Source organism: Nicotiana sylvestris, chromosome 7, assembly GCF_000393655.2.
Source record: "Nicotiana sylvestris chromosome 7, ASM39365v2, whole genome shotgun sequence".
Taxonomy (NCBI): Eukaryota; Viridiplantae; Streptophyta; class Magnoliopsida; order Solanales; family Solanaceae; genus Nicotiana; species Nicotiana sylvestris.
This window is the reverse complement of record NC_091063.1, coordinates 20,574,514-20,591,571: the sequence shown is the minus strand read 5'-3', so window position 1 is coordinate 20,591,571 and position 17,058 is coordinate 20,574,514.

The window sequence follows — 17,058 nt, the reverse complement described above, 5'->3', positions numbered from 1 at the left end:
GATTCTAAACTTTTGTCTCCTATTCTCTCATAGATGGTGAGGACACGTGCTTCCCGAGATGATTAGGCACATGTGCCCCTACTGCAGCCGTCAGAGGCCGGGGCCGAGGTAGAGGCCGAGGACGCGCACGTGGTGCAGCTAGAGCACCTGTGCGAGCTGCTGTCGAGTTACCACCAGCAGTTCCAGCTGGAGTCCTGCCACCTGATATGCCTACTACTACTACTCCAGCTCTTCAGGAGACTCTTGCGCAGTTCATGAGCATGTACACCACCTTGGCTCAGGCAGGGTTGTTTCCCCTTGCCTTAGCCACATCTCAAGCCAGGGGAGGAGCAAAGACTCCTGCCGCCCGCACTCCTGAGCAGCGAGTGCATGTTGATCAGGTCCTAGAGATTATTCCTATACCGCCTGTAGTGCCATCAGCCCAAGGACAGGGCGACAACTTTAGAGGATGAGCAGTGGAGACTTGAGAGGTTCAAGAAGTAAGATCCTCCGGTGTTTAGTGGGTTAGCATCAGATGATGCCTTGGGATTTCTAGAAGAGTGCTACCGTATTCTCCGTACCATGGGTATATCAGGATCGAGCGAGTTTCCTTCACTACTTTCCAGCTTCGAGGCACCGCCTATGAGTGGTAGCGCACTTATAAGTTAGACAGTCCGGACGAGGCTGCTTCACTGACTTAGACCCAGTTTTTTGATCTGTTCCTGAGAGAGTTTGTTCCTCAGAGCCTCAGGGACGCATGGCGTGTAGAGTTTGAGCATTTGCGCCAGGGTGCTATGACTGTCTCAGAGTATGCTGTCTATTACACTCGCTTGGCTAGACATGCCCCAGCCTTGGTTTCTACTGTTCGCGAGAGGGTTCGCCGGTTTATTGAGGGGCTTATTCCCAACATCAAGTCTAGCATGGCTCGTAAGTTGGAGATAGATATTTCTTATTAGCAGGTGGTGAGCATTGCTAAGAGGATTGAGGGTATGCATGCTAGAGAGAGATAGGAAAGAGAGGCCAAGAGGTCTCGAGAGTCGGGCCATTATTTTGGTGCCCGTACCCCAGTTGCAGGTCTTCATGGTAGGGGTTATATGAGTCGCCCCATTCATTCAGCTCTTCCAGCAGCCAGTGGTGCTCCAACTCCTCCTAGACCTCAGGAGCCTTATTATGTACCTCCGATTTCTAGCGCACATCTTGCGCGGAGTGCTTTCAGAGGTCAGTCCAGCCGACTGGCCTGAGCTAGTCACAACCACCACGTCCTCCTAGAGCTTGTTTTGAGTATGGTGACACACACCATGTGGTGAGGGATTGCCCTAGACTTGGGAGGGGTTCACCTCCACAGACTTCTCAGCCACAGCGTACCCCGCAGAGTTCTCAGGATGTGGTTACAGCTCCAATTGTTACCCCACCTGCTCAACCAGCCATAGGTAGAGGTCGCCCTAGAGGGGAAGGCCAGGCCCGATACTATGCCCTTCCTGCCCGTATCGAGGCTGTTTCCTCTAATTCTGTCATCACATGTATTATACTAGTTTGTCACAGAGATGCATCGGTTCTATTCGATCCAGACTCCACTTACTCTTATGTGTCTTTTTATTTTGCTCCATATTTGGGTGTACCTCGGGATTCTTTGAGTTCCCCTATTTATGCTTCTACTACTGTGGGAGATTCTCTTGTTGTGGACCACATTTATCGGTCGTGTTTGGTTGATCTTAGTGGTTTTAAGACCAGAGCCGATTTATTATTGCTCAGCATAGTAGATTTTGATATTATCTTGGGCATGGACTAGTTGTCACCCCATTTTGCTATTCTTGATTATCACGCCAAAACTGTGACGCTGGCTATGCCAGGTGTACCGCGTGTTGAGTGGAGGGGTACTTTAGATCACACTCCCAGAAGAGTTATTTCTTTTCTTAAAGCTCAGCATATGATTGAGAAGGGGTGTGACACATATTTAACTTATGTGAGAGATGTCAGTATTGATACCCCTTCAGTTGATTCAGTCCAAGTAGTACGGGATTTCCCCGATGTGTTTCCAGCTGATCTTCCGGGCATGCCGCTTGATAGAGATATTGATTTTGGCATTGATATGTTTTCGGGAACTCAACCCATTTCTATTCCTCCGTATCATATGGCTCCTCCTGAGTTGAAGGAGTTGAAGGATCAGTTACATGAATTACTTTATAAGGGTTTTATTCGGCCTAGTATATCACCTTGGGGGTGCTCCTATCTTATTTGTGAAGAAAAAAGATGGTTCTATGCGTATGTGTATTGATTATCGCCAGTTGAACAAGGTTACAGTGAAGAACCGTTATCCTTTGCCTCGTATTGATGATCTGTTTAACAGCTTCAAGGCGTACGTGTGTTTTCTAAGATTAACTTGCACTCAGGTTACCATCAGTTGAAGATTCGGGAGCCAGATATTCTGAAGACTGCTTTCAGGACTCGATATGGTCATTACGAGTTCCTTGTTATGTCATTTGGGCTGACAATTGCCCCAGTAGCCTTTATGCATTTGGTGTACAGTGTGTTCCGGCCGTATCTTGACTCGTTCTCCATTGTCTTTATTGATGATATTTTGGGGTATTTTCGGAGTTGGGAAGATCATGAGCAGCACCTGAGGACTGTGCTTCAGACTCTGAGAGAGGAGAAGTTATATGCTTAGTTCTCGAAATGTGAGTTTTGGTTGGATTCCGTGGAATTTTTAGGCCACGTGGTATCGAGTGAGGGTATTCAGGTGGATCCGAAGAAAGTAAAGGCCATGCAGAGTTGTCCCAGACCATCTTCAGCTACAAAGATCCGTAGTTTCCTTGGCTTGGTGGGTTACTACCGCCGTTTTGTTAAGGGGTTTTCATCGACTACAGCCCCTATGACCAGACTGACCCAGAAGGGTGCTCCATTCCAGTGGACGGAAGAGTGTGAGGCGAGCTTTCAGAAGCTCAAGACAGCTTTGACTACAACCCCAATTTTGATACTACCTACATGTTCGGGGTCTTATACAGTCTATTGTGATGCCTCGAGGATTGGCCTGGGAGCGGTGTTTGATGCAGGACGGTAGGGTATTGCCTATGCATCCAGACAATTGAAGGTACACGAGAAGAATTATCCGGTCCACGACCTTGAGTTAGTTGCCATTGTTCAAGCCCTGAAGATCTGGTGCCATTTGTCACACCTCCTTTTTCCGCACCCGAGAGGCGCAAGGGAGTTTTTTCCAATTAAAGGACAATCGAAACGGGATTGGATTATTTATTTCAGAGTCGCCACTTGGGAGATTTAAGGTGTCTCAAGTCACCAATTTTAATCCTGAATAGAGGAAAAGAATGACTCTATATTACAGTCTGCGTACCAGAAATCCGGATAAGGAATTCTGTTAGCCCGGGAGAAGGTGTTAGGCATTCCCGAGTTCCGTGGTTCTAGCACGGTCGCTCAATTGTTATATTCGGCTTGATTATCTGATTTTATACAAGCATGAACTTATGTGCCAATTTTATCTTTTAAACCGCTTTTATCATTCACTGTTATTTTTATAGGACTTGCAACGTCGTGAAAACATATCTCGAACCACGTTACATCAATGCACCCGTGATTATTGACATACCTTGACTCGGTTGAGATTTGGATTTGGGTCACATAAATGTGCACCCGATTTAAGAAAAATAAATTATTTAAGACGCGCCTAAAACAACTAACGTATGGTTGTTTTGGGGAAGGCCGTAAAATTTGCTAAACGGCATGTCCCGAATTCTAAGTGTTGTAATGTATATACAGTTAGAGGGCCCCGCCGCTGAGTCTATTTTATTTGACGAGGCTCGTCTCGTTCTACTTTTAAAAGGAATTCGCGACGTCATGGATATGCCTCTCGGATCACGTCACAATCAATGTACCCGTGATTAGAAATACATTTCGAATCCGTCGAGATTTGGATTTGGGTCACATAAATGTGCACCCGAGTTTAAGAAGGTAAGGTTTATTAAAGCGTATCCTAAAAAGACTAACGTGTTGTTATTTTAGGAGGGTTGTGAGATTTGCTAAGCAACCCGTCCTGGAAACTAAATGCTTCAATAATATACATTTAACGAGGGCCCCGCACCTGCGCGTTTTGTTTATTTTCATCGAGGCTCGTCTCGTCCTTATTTTAAAAGGATATCCTATAGCAACTACGTTTCTTGTGGTGTTTGTCTCTACTAATTGAAAGCAGTAAATAGCCCTAATCGATTACATGATTGCGAGCTTACTTATAACAGGATTTAAAATGCTTTTACAGAATAATAAAACGTGACTGCGATTATGGACAACTAGTCGAAAATTATGGGCCCAAACCTAGCTCATGCGAGATGGCCAGACTTGGGCCCCTGTTTTTCGATATGGGCCTAACTGATTTGTTTCGATTTGGGCTCGGCCTTCATGAGATTGAGGCCTAGAACTGATTCTTTGTTCTGTGAAATGAGTTTATCAATTTATATGGGACAATCTGGCAAAAGGAGAAAGAACTTTAACTAAAGTGGATAGTTTTCCTATTTGGCTTACATTAGAGAATATATTACACCCTCAGACTAAGTCTAAAAATACAACTTATTACACTGGGAATGTTTTTCACCTAACAGCACACATACATGACTAGCATTCATTAACCTACATTGATACACTAAGCATGTAGGCTACTTCTATTATCCAAACGAAAATGTAACTACTATATACTACATGACATTTAACACAACAGTCCACGTGTATATAAAAACAATCTGCAGGTCCTCTCTTTTGCATTCATGTTCAAACTCTCAGTTACATTAGTGGTATCGATTGTGTACCTGGTAAGGAGGACAAAGAAGAAAGGAATGATCAGCTAGGCAATATGCAGTGAATACAGCAGCGGCAGACACACAGCAACAACACAGCAATCAACCAACTAAACCAAGTGTTTTCCACAGTCCGCGAACAACCAACAATAGTTCCCAGAACAAAAGAAACCAGCAAATAGTCGAATGCCAAACCAGTAATTCCAGACGAAGAGTAATGAACACCAGAAGTAAAAGAAGTTCGATGCAGCAAATAACAACAGTTCAGCAACCAACAAACAGCTCAGTCAGTGCAGATGACAGAACTTGGCCAAGGCAGCTTGACCAATATGAATTCTTATTCAACTTTCAGATGGTGTTTGGTTATAATCTATTTGGAAACTAACTTATGTTTTTCAGCTTTCTTTAAACTCAGTAAACCTTCCTTCAGACTAAAAGTTTCAGCTTTTAAACTAAAAATTCCAGCCTTTTGTTTTCTCTTTTTCTGAAGACTAAAAGTCCAGCCTAAGACTCAAAACTCCAGCCCCGTTTAAGTTCTCAAATGGCTTCTTTATAAGCCAAAAACCAGTGCAGTTAAGCTGCCCTTTTTTGCTGCAACTTGCAGCCTGCCCATACTCTTTAAAGCCCATGCCTAAGCATCTTTTGGTGTCAGCCCCCTTTATTCCCCACGCCTGGTTTTTGTTTAATCCAGAATTATGGGCTCATTTGTTTATTCATTTTAAGCCCCATACCCTTGTGTCTTGTTCCCCATTGGTATTAGTTTAATCCTAAATTAGTACCCTACTTGTCAGCCCATTTATACTAATCTTTTCTGTCTTTTTCAACACCCCAGAATGCCCTTGTTAACCCTGGATTATTACTGCTCTGCCTATTGCAGCATCAGGGCATTTTGGAACTGATGAGAGTTCAAATTCAGGACTGCCTAGACTGAACCCTTTTAGTCATTTTTATAATGCCAACAAACCATTTCAAACATTACTGGGACATTCAGTCAGTGTCCGAGTTCAATTAGTTACGTGAAAATACTAGCTCATTCGATTCATTAGTTATAGCAAACTAATCGACGACATTTATCGAGTCGACTATACTAATTATAACAGGTAATAATCAGTCGCTCACATAAACAATACATTTAGGGATCTAAAGGGCATCAGACAATTTTTGTTCAATTACTGGGGCCTATATGAGTTATCATGTTTATCACAGAGTACATTCAGAATCATACACAGAACACAATCGACCAAATAAAAGGTCTTTACAGAGATGAAAGAAATCCGAATGAAAAAAAATAACAAAAAATAACAAACAAACACAATGAAGCATGCTGACCACTTAATCAAAACTAACACAAAAGAAAGGAAAACTTACCGAAAATGTTTAAATCAAAACAGACCCAAATCTGATTCATCTTCGAACTTTTGAGGCCGAACAAACTTTAAACAGGGTGTTCTCACATGAGAACACCTTGATTAAGGTCTATTAGACCTCAAACCCATGTCCAAACCGGCCGGATTCCCCAGGTGCATGTGTTCTAAAGTCTGGATTTCCAGATCTGATTTTTAGGGAGTTGTGGGTAGATTCGGACCAAACCAAGCTTGGTTTGGTCACGAGGAAAGTCAGGGGAGTGTCTGGTATGAAGATGGGATGGTTTGGCATAGATCCGGGTTCGACTCAAATCTTCAAATGAAGATTCGAGACGAACGGAAGTGATTCGAGGCTCGTGGTTAGTGGATTTGTGTTCAGGACAGTGAGGTGGTCCTAGGGTGTTCAGGAGGTGGCCACCGGCATCCATGCCGCCGGTTTTAATGGCGAGGGATACTGGGGCGGCATGCTAGGGTTCGAGGATGAGAAGGGGCTGTGTTTAGGACGAGGGTGTACAGTGGGGAAGGTGGGGTTTGGTTTGGGGGCGTGGGGTGTAATGGAGAACTTATATATGTATTGAGGATTTAGATCCTGGCCGTTGGATCAAGTGAGATCTATGGCCAGGATCCATCCACTTAGGAAAGACGGTGTCGTTTGGGCGTGATGGTGGGTGAGACCGGGTAAAGGGCATGGATCGGGCCATGTTGACGGGTTTAGAGGAGGGCCTGGATCCGTTGGATCAATGGGGTTGGACGGCTTAGATCATCTTGCCTGAAACGACGTCGTTGAGGCGAGTTGAACAGCCTGATCTGGACCGTTCGTTTGAATCAGATCAACGGCTTTGGTAGGGATGCCGATACGGCGTCGTTTGAGTTCGTGTTTGGGCAGGCTTGTTTTGGACTGGATCAGAGTGCTGGTTTGGGCCTGTTTTATTTCATTTCTTTTGGGCCCAAACCGGTTTTCCCTCACTCTTTTACTTTTCTTTTTTTCTCTTTTTTTTTCTTTTAATAATAATAAAAATAGTGAAATTAAAATCAACAACACTGTGACATTTCCACATAATTATCACAAAATAGTTAAGTAAGTTAAATCACAACCTAGAACGAACGACGCACATATATTCATATTTTTGAATTTTCTTTTAACGACACATATACTTTATATATATATATATATATATATTTTTTTTTATTTTCGTTTGATAATGACTAGATGCAAAATGGACAGACCCACAAACACATGTCACGGACAGATCGAAAAATTGTACAGCGAAACCATTTGTCACTATTTTTATTTTCTTTTGGAGCGATTGTCCGTAAAGCAAAAATCACGTGCTTACAGCTGCCCCTCTTTGCCCGAAGACACGAAGGGTTTTCGCGCAAAGATAAAGCGAGCGATTTTTGCCCGTCCGAATACTCCGTGTGAAGCATTTTTTGAAAAAGATTTGACCGAACCTTTGCTTCAGAGGTTTCCTACATATCCTGGGCTGAACAGGAATCAGGTCAATGTAGTTCGGGAAATTTGGTAGCTGGGACTACCGTGTGACTGTAGTGCTTGTTGTTGTTGTTGTGCGCTGTTGTATGCTGATGTAGGATGCTACTGCTCAACCGATCTCCCTATTACATTGCTCAAAGGAAAACAAGAAGCTAAGCTAAACTGAGGATCCTGAAATCTCATCCATCTTCAACTTGTTCTTGTTGCCTTGCTTTCTTGTCGGCTACCACTTTCCTCCGATGCCTTTATCTTGTGACTTTGGGAGATGATGCTGGTCCTTTGCTGACGTTTGAATGCCAGTTTCATCACTTTGCTTGATCCGCTGGGGACACGACTTTCTTCTTTAAATTTTCCAATGGTTTCTTCAGTGGTATGTTTCTTCATCAACCATCATACTGGGCATGCTACAACGCTCCCAAACTGCTTCTTTTGAGATGCGTTCCTTTTTCCTTTTGAATTGCGCGCTTGCCTCCGCAGTTGTCTGCTTCTTGGTGCTGGGGATTTTATGGTTTCCTGCTTGGGGCTTTCTGTTGTACCCCTCCGTCTTCAGGTGGGGTGACTGATTCCAAAATCTAGAGCTGAATGTATTCCCGCATTATACTGGTGGGCGACCTAGAACTTAAAAGTATTCCCGCATTATACTGGTGGGCGACCTAGAACTTAAAAGTATTCCCGCATTATACTGGTGGGCGACCTAGAACTTAAAAGTATTCCCGCATTATACTGGTGGGCGACCTAGAACTTAAAAGTATTCCCGCATTATACTGGTGGGCGACCTAGAACTTAAAAGTATTCCCGCATTATACTGGTGGGCGACCTAGAACTTAAAAGTATTCCCGCATTATACTGGTGGGCGACCTAGAACTTAAAATTATTCCCGCATTATACTGGTGGGCGACCTAGAACTTAAAAGTATTCCCGCATTATACTGGTGGGCGACCTAGAACTTAAAAGTATTCCCGCATTATACTGGTGGGCGACCTAGAACTTAAAAGTATTCCCGCATTATACTGGTGGGCGACCTAGAACTTAAAAGTATTCCCGCATTATACTGGTGGGCGACCTAGAACTTAAAAGTATTCCCGCATTATACTGGTGGGCGACCTAGAACTTAAAAGCATTCCCGCATTATACTGGTGGGCGACCTAGAACTTAAAAGTATTCCCGCATTATACTGGTGGGCGACCTAGAACTTAAAAGTATTCCCGCATTATACTGGTGGGCGACCTAGAACTTAAAAGTATTGAAATTGCTTTCCCGTTCTTCCAGAAAATTTTCGACAATCGGCAGAAAATTTTCTGCCCCGGTTTTTGGTGACTTCCATGGCGTTGCATCTTGCTGCCATCATCAATTCTTTGATCTCCTGCAACAGACAAAAGGATTTAGTCAGTTTTAATCGTGGTGGTGCCTTTCTGGCGAGCCATTTTTCTCTCTTCCCCTTCTCTTGCTCTTTGTCCCCATAATTGGTTGGCGGGCAAAGTTGCCTGTTGGGGGGGTTTCTAGCCTGCTGGGGATCGGTTTTCAGTTTATCCCCTTTTCTGTTTTCTCTTTAAGCATATTCTGTGGGAGTCTGCTTCTACCTCCCGAAACCACTCCCTTTTGGAGCTTACTTCTTTCAAAATTTCCGAGCACAATCCTTGCATTGCCTGGGGCCGGCTTTTAGGACTGTTTGTATTCTCCTGCATTGGATGAATTCCCCTTCGATTTCTGGTAGTAAGCTTTGAAAAATCCTTTAAAGACACATTTTAGGAAAAGAAAAATAAAGATATGGAAAAGAGAAAAACTTTGTGAACCAATATTTTGTGGGAGGAGCTAATCAAAAGAACTTATCTGGAGGACATGATTGGTCCCCGTGATCATGGCGCGCACCATAGATTCCCGACCCAGTCTATTTGTATCAATCGATTTGTCCGATGGTCTGACTTGCTGGGGATGATAAATGGATGTTCATCTTGTTGCGAATGTGGTAGCTTTTGCTGCTCTATCTTGTCGCCTCATAGTGCCCTTCGAGGGGTTTTCACTAATGAGACTCTCTCTTTTCTCTCATCTCCCGGCGCCTTATGGTGCCTGTGAGGGTTTTCACCAATAAGACTCTCTCATTTCATATCCCTCATCTTACATCGCCTCTCGGTGCCTGTGAAGGTTTTCACCGATAAGACTCTCTCATTTTATTTCTTTCGAGGAATCGGGGCGTTGTAGATACGACCCTCTCTTCTGGAGATTCTTTTGACTATCAATTCATTCTCAGTCTTATTTGCCGGACTTGGCATCTCTCGAACATTGATCGGGAGGTCTTTTGGATGTTGATGTTGGTTTTGGTGTGGGTTTGGAGAAAGGCTATAAAAATGAAAACAAATTTGAAGTGTGATGTGCTACAACTTTTGGAATCAAACCTTTGTTGGAACTTAAAACATAACCTCTGCCCCAGTTTTCTTGCTTGGGGAATTTATCTTTTATGCTTATGTTGAGCTATGTGTGTTGCGCACATTGTGCCTATTATGCACACTATGTACATTATGCATCCTATATTTGCTATGATGCATACTATGACCGAGCCGTGAGGCGCCTACGTATCCTCTTCGAGGAATCAGGTCAAACGTAGTTCCCACGGTTTTATATTCCTTGATTTTTCTTTTCTTTCTTTTCATTTTCTTTTCCTTTTCTTTTTCTTTTTCTTTTCTTTTCCTTTCGTTTCTTTTCCCTTTTTTCGTATCTTTCCCATTAGTGATTCCAAAAGAGGGGTATTGAAAGAATTTGCTCAAGGCTCAAAGGGGGAAGCGAAGGTTAAAAGTGTTTGGATAGAAGAAAGAATTGCCTCCGTCATCTCATTATCCAATAAATGCCAAATACAAACAAATAAACCAAAATTGCCATAATTTAAAGAAATTACGCATAATATCTCTTGACTGCATCTGAATTGATAGCCATGTCGACACATCTACCTTCGACATCTGTCAAACACAAAGCACCGTTGGACAATACTCTGGTCACGATATAAGGCCCTTGCCAATTTGGGGCGAATTTGCCTTTCGCCTCGACCTGATGTGGGAGGATCTTCTTCAATACCTGCTGCCCTACTTCAAACTTCCTGGGGCGCACCTTTTTATTATACGCTCTAGCCATTCTCTTCTGGTACAGCTGACCATGGCACACTGCTGCCAATCTTTTCTCATCTATCAGGCTCAACTGTTCCAAGCGAGCTTTGATCCATTCATCATCATCAATTCCGGCTTCAGCGACAATTCGGAGGGACGGAATTTCGACCTCCGCTGGTATCACGGCCTCAGTTCCATACACCAACAAATAAGGAGTTGTGCCTATGGAAGTCCGGACGGTAGTGCGGTAACCCAACAAAGCAAAGGGCAATTTCTCGTGCCACTGTCTGGACCCTTCCACCATTTTTCGCAGTATCTTCTTGATATTCTTATTGGCTGCTTCGACTGCTCCATTTGCCTTAGGACGATATGGGGTGGAATTGCGGTGTGTAATCTTGAATTGTTGGCATACCTCTTTCATCAGGCTGCTATTAAGATTCGCACCGTTATCCGTGATGATCACTTTTGGGATCCCAAATCTGCAGATGATATGGGAGTGAACAAAGTCCACCACTGCCTTCTTGGTTACCGACTTGAAGGTTTTAGCCTCAACCCATTTGGTGAAGTAATCAATGGTCACTAGAATGAACCTGTGACCGTTGGACGCTGCTGGCTCGATGGGCCCAATGACATCCATGCCCCAGGCCACAAACGGCCAAGGTGCTGACATCGTATGTAACTCTGTTGGCGGAGAATGAATCAAATCTCCATGTATCTGGCACTGATGGCATTTCCTCACAAAAGTGATACAGTCGCGTTCCATGGTGAGCCAATAACACCCTGTTCGAAGGATCTTTCTTGCCAATACATATCCGCTCATGTGTGGTCCGCAAACTCCCGCATGTACCTCTTCCATAACCGTCATTGCTTGACTGGCATCTATGCATCTCAACAATCCCAAATCCGGGGTTCTTTTGTACAATACTCCTCCACTGAGGAAGAAACCATTCGACAAACGCCGAAGGGCTCTTTTTTGGTCTCCAGAGGCATGTTCTGGATATATCCCCATTCTGAGGTATTCCTTGATATCATGAAACCAGGGTTCGCCATCTGCTTCTTCTTCTATGGTATTGCAGTAGGCGTGCTGATCACGGACTTGGATATGCAGAGGATCAACATACATTTTGTCAGGGTGGTGCAACATTGATGCTAAGGTGGCTAAGGCATCTGCAACCTCATTGTGAACTCTCGGGATGTGTTTGAACTTCACCGATCGAAATTGCTTGCTCAGATCATGCAAGCATTGTCGGTATGGTATGAGCTTTAGATCTCGTGTTTCCCATTCACCCTGAATTTGATGTACCAAGAGGTCCGAGTCTCCCAAGACCAAGACGTCTTGGACATCCATGTCAGCAGCCAAGCGCAGACCCAGAATGCAAGCCTCATATTCGGCCATATTGTTGGTGCAATAGAAGCGCAGTTGGGCCGTAACAGGATAATGCCGTCCTGTTTCAGAAATGAGTACTGCCCCTATTCCAACCCCTTTTGCGTTTGCAGCTCCATCGAAGAAAAGCTTCCAACCCTGATTCCTCGGGTAATTCCAACTCATTCGTATGCATCACCTCTTCGTCAGGAAAATACGTTCTTAAGGGCTCGTATTTTTCATCAACGGGATTTTCTGCCAAATGGTCTGCCAGTGCCTGGGCTTTCATGGCCGTCCTTGTCACGTAGATGATATCAAATTCTGTGAGCAGAATTTGCCATTTTGCCAACCTCCCCGTGGGCATAGGTTTCTGAAAGATATACTTCAATGGGTCCAAGCGGGATATGAGATAAGTAGTATATGAAGACAGGTAGTGCTTCAACTTCTGAGCTACCCAAGTCAGGGCGCAGCATGTTTTCTCGAGTTGAGTGTACTTGACCTCATGCACTGTGAATTTCTTGCTAAGATAGTAGATGGCCTGCTCCTTCCTCCCTGTGTCATCATGTTGCCCCAGTACACAACCAAATGAATTTTCCAAGACCGTCAGGTAAAGGATTAGGGGTTTCCCGGGCTTAGGCGGGACCAATACGGGTGGATTAGACAGATACCCTTTGATTTGGTCGAAAGCCTCCTGACACTCTGCCGTCCAACCTACTGCAGCATCCTTTCTCAGTAGCCGAAATATGGGCTCACAAGTTGCTGTGAGCTGAGCGATGAACCTGCTGATGTAATTGAGTCTACCCAGCAAACTCATTACCTCTGTTTTGTTCCTTGGCGGTGGCAAGTCTCGGATGGATTCAATTTTGGATGGGTCTAACTCAATCCCCCGTCGACTGACGATGAATCCTAGCAACTTTCCTGATGGAACCCCGAATGCGCATTTGGCCGGGTTAAGCTTGATATCATACCTCCGGAGTCTTTGGAAAAATCTCCTTAGGTCTGCCACATGGTCCTCCTGACGCCAAGATTTGATGATCACATCATCGACGTACACCTCTATTTCTTTGTGTATCATGTCATGAAACACAGCAGTCATTGCTCGCATGTACGTTGCCCCGGCGTTCTTTAACCCGAACGGCATTACCCGATAGCAGTAGGTTCCCCATGGCGTAATAAACGCTGTCTTCTCAGCATCCTCTTCGTCCATTAGGATCTGATGATAACCCGCATAGCAATCCACAAAGGATCCGATCTCGCGCCCAGCGCAATTATCGATCAGGATATGAATGTTGGGTAACGGGAAATTGTCCTTGGGACTTGCTTTGTTAAGGTTGCGGTAGTCGACGCACACCCTGATTTTTCCATCCTTCTTTGGGACTGGTACCACATTGGCCAACCACTCGGGATATCGAGTGACCCGAATGACCTTCGATTGCAACTGCTTAATCACTTCTTCTTTGATCTTTACACTCATTTCTGTTTTAAATTTCCTTAGTTTTTGCTTGACCGGAGGGTATGCCGGGTCAGTGGGCAATTTGTGAACCACTAAATCGGTGCTCAATCCAGGCATATCATCATATGACCATGCAAAAACATCTTTGAATTCCCTGAGAGTTTCGATCAATTCTGCTTTGACATTCGGCTCAATGTGGATGCTAATTTTGGTCTCTTGGATGTTATCAGCGTCTCCTAGGTTCACAGCCTCAGTGTCATTTAGGTTAGGCTTGGGTTTCTCTTCAAATTGGCACAGTTCTCGGTTTATTTCTTCGAAGGCTTCCCCTTCGTCACCTTCGGATTCATTATCACAAACGACCTCTTGCATCATTGAGTCAGATTTAGATTGATTATTTAGACTAGGTCGAAGATCCGCTGTGCATGCCATGTCATTAGGACCAGTAAAAAGAGAACTGTTCAGAAAGAAAAAGAACAAAACAAGAAATTAAAATGGGACAAAAGAAAAGAACTTTATTAAATTTGCAGGATAAAAAGGGTTCACACTTTTACAAAACGGGAGTAAAATTTGGATTACACCCTTGAATAATCCGATCAAACAAATAAACAAACAAAACATTAATCAAAGCCTACTACCAAGACTCCCCTCGGACAGGAAGAGGAGTAACCGTCCAATTGTTGGTCTTGGCCTCGGGCCCCACGAATTGTATCTCTGCTCTGCTGGAACCCTCTCCAGCTCCCACCATACTGACATCCGCGAATAGTCTCTCAAAACTTTGATTCAGGTCTTCACTTATGCCGATCAAAGGTCCTCGGATCTTTGGGATCGCTGACCCCTTGGCACTAGCTTTAACAAAAGACCTTGAGAGGCGTGGCACTGGTCTAGGCAGAAACCAAACTCTCTTCTTCATTTTTCGCGCTTGCTTCCTGTCTGCTGCGGTTGGTTTGAACCCCAACCCGAAAGTTTCCAGATTCTTAGGAAGGGAGACAGGTTGGACTATCCCTTGAAGTTCAACTCCCAGGCCTTTGCCCGGCACAAACCCATTACCCAGCATTTCTGATATCATCATGACTGTTGCGGCAGCTACCCTAGGGTGCGGGATGATTTCTCCTTCAGAAATTTTGTTGGCCGACCCTGTATCGAGAATCTGGTAGGCCCAGGGACCCTTGTCATCAGTGGTCTCTATGAAAGGCACAATGGTTCCGCCCATGGTGCATGTTGTATCCTCGCCGTGCAATACGACCTCTTGTCTTTCCCACTCGAACTTCACTGTCTGATGTAGGGTGGAAGGCACCGCTTTAGCTGCGTGAATCCAGGGTCGTCCTAACAGCAAATTGTAAGATACTGTGGCGTCCAATACCTGGAATTCCATGGTAAACAGGACCGGGCCAATGGTTAGTTCAAGTACAACATCCCCCACAGTGGCTGTTCCGTTTCCGTCAAACCCTCGGACACAGATGCTATTCTCCCGGATTCTTCCACGGTCAATCTTTAACTGGTCCAGGGTGGATAATGGACAAATATTGGCGCTTGAGCCGTTATCCACCAATACTCGGGTTACCACCGAGTCTTCACATTTGACAGCTAGGTATAGAGCTTTGTTATGCTCCGTACCTTCCACCGGCAGGTCATCATCTGAGAATGTCACTCTGTTCACCTCGAAAATCTTGCTAGCAATGGTTTCCAGGTGGTTTACAGAAATCTCACTGGGTACATGGGCCTCGTTCAATATCTTTAACAGGGCCCGACGATGTTCCTCGGAATGGAGGAGTAAGGACAATAGTGAGATCTGGGCAGGTGTTTTTCTCAGCTGCTCAACCACAGAATAGTCTTGCACTTTCATCTTCCTCAGGAAGTCTTCAGCCTCTTCTTCTGACACTGGCTTCTTGGTTGCCACTGGGTTGGTTTTTCTTAACTCCACCGGAGCAAAACATCGACCTGATCGAGTCAGCCCTTGCGCTTCACAACTGACTTCTTCCACCTGTTTTCCTTGGTACGTCACCACTGCTTTTTCATATTTCCAGGGCACAGCCCTGCTGTCAAGCATAGGCAGTTGGACCACCGGCTTTATGGTCACCCGTTCTCTACATACCCCTTTCAACATGACTGCCGGTGTGGGCAGGATCCCTGGTATTACCAATTTGCTTGGCTCGGGTTTGCTTGTTATGACGGACGGGTTCTTCCCCCATATTACTACCGGCTTGACGCCTTCTCCCTGCGACTGTACCTTTGTTCCTCCACCGGTTAAGACTTCTTTTGGGGCAGCTTGGATCATCATCACTGTTTGTGAGGGTTTTCTTAATTCTCCTCCCTCACACACCAACTCAATCATGTGAGTTTCGTGGTGCGTTGGCAGTGGGTTTTGGTTGATGTTAGGAGCCTCCGGTGTCTGGACCTCGATCTTATTGGTGTCAATAAGATCCTGTATGGCATGCCTTAACTTCCAGCACTTCTCGGTATCGTGCCCGAGCATCCCTGAACAGTATTCACAACTGATTGAACGATCCAAATTCTGAGGCGGGGGATTTGGTTCCCGAGTATGGACAGGACTAACCAAACCCAATTGCCGCAGCTTGTGGAACACAGCGGTGTAGGTTTCTCCCAGTTCGGTGAAGGTTCTTTGCTTCCGCAACCTGTCATTTCTGGCATCTGGATTTCCCCGGAAACCTGCCCCTGAAGGATTTCTATATGCCCTTGGTGGAGGGTAAGTGTTTTGTGGTGGTGCATATATGTTCTGGGGAGCCGGTGCGCGCCATTGTGGGCGAACCGGAGGCTGAGTGTATACCTGGGCTTGGTGTACGGAACAATGTGGTTCTCGAGGTGGGTAGAAATTTTGTGGTGGGTTGTATGTGTAGTTTGACCTGTGAGGCCTGGGTTGGTTGTAGTGCGGCCTGCCAGCCCTGGCCCAACTGCCTGCCTCGATCGTGGCAACCTCTTCTTTCTTTCTTCTCAGCGCACCTCCCGTGCCGCTTTGAATAGCCTGGGTTGTGGCCTTAAGTGCCGAATAGTTTAAGATCTTGTCCGACCTCAAACCTTCTTCTATCATGACCCCTATTTTGACCACCTCGTTGAAAGATTTTCCAACCGTTGTCACCAAGTGACCAAAGTAGGTTGGATCCAATGTCTGCAAAAAGTAGTCTACCATCTCTCCCTCTCTCATGGGAGGATCGACCCTAGCTGCTTGTTCTCTCCAGCGGAACCCGAACTCGCGAAAACTTTCCCCGGGTTTCTTCCCAGTTCTCAATAACGTGAGACGGTCAGGGACTATCTCCAGATTGTATTGGAAATGACCTGCAAAAGCCTGCGCCAGGTCATCCCACGTGTACCACCTGCTGAAATCCTGCCTGGTATACCATTCCAGTGCAGATCCGCTCAGACTTTGGCCGAAATAAGCTATCAAAAGCTCATCCTTGCCTCCTGCCCCTCTCATTTTGCTACAGAATCCCCGCAAATGTGCCATGGGATCACCGTGCCCTTCATATAAATCAAACTTGGGCATCTTGAACCCAGCCGGGA